The sequence below is a fragment of the Rhopilema esculentum genome, chromosome 2 (assembly GCF_057945365.1).
Source record: "Rhopilema esculentum isolate cy_ngs chromosome 2, ASM5794536v1, whole genome shotgun sequence".
Classification (NCBI taxonomy): Eukaryota; Metazoa; Cnidaria; class Scyphozoa; order Rhizostomeae; family Rhizostomatidae; genus Rhopilema; species Rhopilema esculentum.
In genome coordinates, this window is record NC_142816.1 from 4,551,233 (window position 1) to 4,556,162 (window position 4,930).

The window sequence follows — 4,930 nt, forward strand, 5'->3', positions numbered from 1 at the left end:
TTAGATTTAAGTTTTCATACAACCAAAATAAGTATATGTAGAAAAAAAGAAAGTGCAAAGAAATAACTAAAACAAATATTTGTTGTCATCAAAACATTCTCTCCCAATGAAAATAAAATAACTGCAAATTGATATTGCAATGTGTCAATAAAATAACATAACAATAGGTTGTTAAACTACATACCAATAATTCTTGAATATTTTAAATTCTATAAGTTAGCATTGTAGAACAAGGACAATTCTACATTGAGTTAAATATCTTTTTCCAGAACTGTTAATAAAAATGTGTTAATAATAGCATAATTACAAGTTCAGTAAATCACACCCTACCTAACTGCATTAAAACCTTCATATATACTCCAAAATAGATTGTTGTGGGAAAGAAGAGATGTGTTAAGTAGAAAGAACCCAAAACTCAGTAATATCAATGCCTAGCTGAGTTAAAGTGTCATTGAATTCTTTTAAACAAACCTTGATAAATTTTTGGGCAATAACTTTAGAGAAATAATTGGCATAAATTTTGGGATATTAGATGTGGGAATTTATGGGATATTATATTATATATATATGGGAAAAATATTTCAGGTTTATTGTTGAAGAGTCTAATGATATCTTTAATTTGAAATGGATGAATTATAGATATGTATGAGTTATTCTATTATGGTTGTTATATATTATCATTAATAATTCAGTTATGTTTTGGAAAAAAATTTTTTCAACTATTTGTTCAAGATACTTCTTCGAACTTTCAAATTTCCTTGCAAACTGATGCTTCTGTTTTGCCTCATCTCTTGCTTCATTTCAGAGCTTTTGTGGGCATCAGTGAAATAACCACTCTTGTCACCATCCAGAGCACTTGGTATGTCAAAGCCATTGTCTTTGCACCATTCGTTAAAGCATTTTTCAACCAGCTTTCTTTTGTTGGGATCTCGGCTATATGCTCTGATGTACTTTTCTCTAAATGTCTGTGGTAGAATTTCTGAAATATGCTCTTTCCTTAGCTTCACTGGGGCAAGAGACTTTGTGAAGAAAATAACGGAATCTATTGGGTCATCATTTTTCATTCCAAATGTAATATTTACAATGTTTATGACAACATCTTCAGAGCTTAATGACTCATCCTTAGCCGCAATTTCTTGACTGATGCCATCTTCTCCCTTATCTAAAATCTGTTGAGATGATGTCATGATGTCATCATCCTGAGATCCCACAAGTGCATTAACCTGCCCACAAAACTTGTAAAGTTGCCTTTTTTGCAACTGCTTGATCAACCTCTGTGCTGTTTTGATTCTGACATCATCATCTTTACTTCTTAGAATTTCATAGATGATTGAATCAGTAAGGCTTGTATATGAGGCCATGTTTCCAATGCTTTCAAAGATCTCAAATTTGTCATCCACCAGGGACAATGCCTCTACCAACATGCACTCAACTATTTTAGTTGTCTTGTGCTGATAAACCCTGTGATGGAGGGACCATCTCATGTGGAACAACTCATACAGATTGAATCTCTCTTTGTCTCGAGCACAGATTTGTAGTTGTCCATCCACAGGGAGGATTGTAGTGTTTTGAAAGTAACGAAGACAGTCAAAGTTGCTCTTCATGCCTACATAATGGCAGTCTCTCATGAGATAATCAAATTTGTCACAGTCAATTCCGTTTCTTTTGTTTGAGACTATTTCATAGAGAAACCATTTCTCAATTTCTTTGTTCAGTGCATCAGACCAGCATTTCTGCAAAATATTATCCTTTTTTGGGTCCTTGCCAAGAATAAGATCCTTGACCAGAGCCATTTCTTCTTTTCCTATACCATATTTTTCAAAAATATTCTGTACAGAAACGTGCTCTTGTACAAGGTAGTCAAACATGTCAATGGACCCTCTTTCATGACACCACTGGCTGCTTGGGCAAACACGTTGCTTGTATTGCGTGTCAAATACATGAGAAAATGGGCCATGGCCTAAATCGTGGCATAGTCCAGCTATCTTCACACATAAAACATCCATGTCAGTTATCAAATGAGGGTGCTGTTCCTTTAAAGTCTTGAGCATAAGGCCGCATAAGTAGGAAGTGCCAATGCTATGCTCAAATCGGTTGTGACAGGCTCCAGGGTAAACCCAATATGAAGCACCTAACTGTTTAATATCTCGAAGCCTCTGAAATTGCGGTGTGTCGATGATGGACACAAGGACTGGGTGTAGTTTAATCGAGCCATGTATTGGGTCGTTAAAGATGCTAAATTCCATCGGCTCTTCGGTGTTCGGATGCTTTCTGCGCTCTAGACGAGGTCTTTGTGACTCTGGTAGGCCTTCTAGAGCCTCTAGAGTGCCTCCAGTGGCCTTTCTCTTCGAGTTCTCCATTACTTGCTCGTGCACAACGTTGCTCTGTAAAATACTCTCTTGAGTAAAATCCTGAAAGCTTTGCTGAAATATTCAACCAAGCCAAGTTGTTTTCACTCTACATAATTCCGCCTTCGTTTTAAACGTGAAACACAGGGGTAAAAAGGCAAGACTTCTTTCCCAAAGGAGGCATATTGTTAATGGCGGAAATCCCAAATCCAAAGTTTCCAAAGCACAATGTTTGGGGGGCAATTTTCAGTAATCATTGGGGGATAACGCAATCAGTAGACAAAGGGTCTACCAAACATATCACAAATAGTGCATATTTGCGGAAAACAAAACAGATCTCATCACGTTTTTAAAAAGAAAATATGTTTTCACACGTGTTCGGAGTCGCCAAAAGAGCTGCAGGGCAGAAGGGTGTCACATGCCCCAAAACGGCAAACAGTAGCCAAATAAAGAAGCTTGCCAATTTTGCCAAAACAAGGGGGTAGCGCCGCCGAGGCCTGTGAGCCCATAACAAGGTATTCCCATTAAGGTCTGACAGGGGGGTCTATAGGAACGCTGATTGACGATGTTCCTGTATTTACATTTGATGTTGCAAAGTTCTTTCATTGATTTGTTGTCGTTTTTATTTCTGATTTAGCGTGCAGAAAACACGGAGCCAGCAAGAGACAATGTTGCGTGACCGTTTTGATGAATTTACTGACTGACTGCAATTTAGGGCGTATACACATAAAACAAGGGGACGCTACAAATGTGTTGTTTATTACGTTACGTCTACGTGGATACGAAGGCAATGGAAAGTGTTTATGACAGTGACACAATATGGAGTATATGATTACGTTTAGACAATGGTCACTACAGGTCCAGTCGATTTGAGGGTCTTACCAAATGGCTACGAAATAGCTAATCTTTGATAATAACATAACGGCTTAGTTTAGCTTGTGATTTTTTATAGACAATGAACAAGGGCGAAAAAATGTGTCAAAGAAGGACCAGGCACGGACCAAGAAATGGATGCTACTACCAATCAGATAATTTCCGTCCTTATTCTATCATTTGGGGGTTATTGTAAAAAAACACTGCCATTTGAGGGTCGTTTTTCAACATTTTAGATTTGGCCCTCATTGACTCTGACTGGACCATAACTGTTAGGCCATAATTGGAGTAACCCCCCCCCCCCGGGGGGGAACAGCATCCATGTCTTCTTAACACAAATAAATGATACAGTAGAATCCCGTTATAACGTACTAGGTTTTTACGTACTTTCGGATAAAAAGTACTGCTGTGCTTGGTCCCGACAAAAGGTTTGCTTGGTTTTACTCAATTTTTACTTACCCTCGTTACATCGTAGTTCGGATATAACGTACTTATACACTGGTCCCTTCAAGTACGCATAATTGTCTTTGAAAACGCAGTTTGAAAGATAATTTATTTGATATGATATTTTCAAGTTTGGCTGAAATCAAACTTTATGAACACTCATAAAGTGAAAATGTTGTAAAAGATGCTGTTCTGTGAACAGGGAGGAATGAAGCGAGATATAGAACAGGGTGGAGGCAACCGCCACTGTTGTCCTTTAATAAGAGGGACAAGCGGATCTTAAGTGTACTTTCAATAAAAATGCCCCTAGACATCGGCCTTTTGTAATTGTGTACCTGTAAAATACTTCCAATAAAAAAACTTTTTTTGCTTGAGGGATTTTGTTATGGTAAATCCAGAGATACCTACAATGTGCTTGGGTGTCTAAAAATGTTGAAATTCCTTCCGGAGCAACCGAAAGTTGAAAATCAAACTCAGAAAATGCAACTGAAGCTCTTTTTTATTGAAACATTGTAGTCTGCGTAGCCCATTCTAAATTTTGAAATTTCCAAGCTGTGTTTTGTTGTTCCACTTGCATAAAATTGAGACCCTACTTCCATCTCTTTTTTGAATTGCTCTCTTAATAGCTAGGTGATTTAGAAAGTGAAGACTATTTTTCTTTTATAGAAAAGACAGGCCTTACAAATGCTTGCTTTTCGGAAACAAATGTTTATAGCCAACACCAGAAAAACTAGAGGCATATTTCTTGACTTTAAACAAACAGGCTGAGTCTAAAGACCCTCTCTCGGGGTCCCCGATGATTTCAGCCCTTGAGGCGATGTGCTCTAAAAATGACGTTCATGCATGACACGCCCTTTCATCAAGCATGACACGCCCTTTCATCGGGCATCTAAGCTTCATACCCCACTAATTAAAATAGTGAAGTTTCGCCCCTGGACCCAATGCTCTAAGGAATATTGGGTCTGCGCTCAGGTTACATGGAAACAAAACACAATGAACTGCTTGATCTTGAAAAATCAAAGTGGGCCTGGTCTGGTTTTAGCCCTGCGTTGAAGAATGTTAGCAAAGAAAGATACCTCGGGAGGTATTGCTTGTCAATATTATTCCAGGATCGATATAAAAGCCATTTTTATCCATGTTCATTTTCTCTGTTTATGCCAGTAAGCCTCCCCCGTCTTCTAAAGCGGCAGTGTATTCAAAGGCTCTTAGCAGGGCGGGGCAGCCTTATTCCAAATTCGGAAAAAATCCTTTCGCTGGACCTCTTT

General features: G+C 38.2%; 1 pseudogene; it reads right to left on the reverse strand.

Moving 5' to 3' along the window:
• Positions 1–63: 63 nt before the first annotated feature.
• Positions 64–2,482, reverse strand: LOC135695488 (deoxynucleoside triphosphate triphosphohydrolase SAMHD1 pseudogene; annotated as a pseudogene).
• Between the last annotated feature and the right edge of the window lie 2,448 nt (positions 2,483–4,930).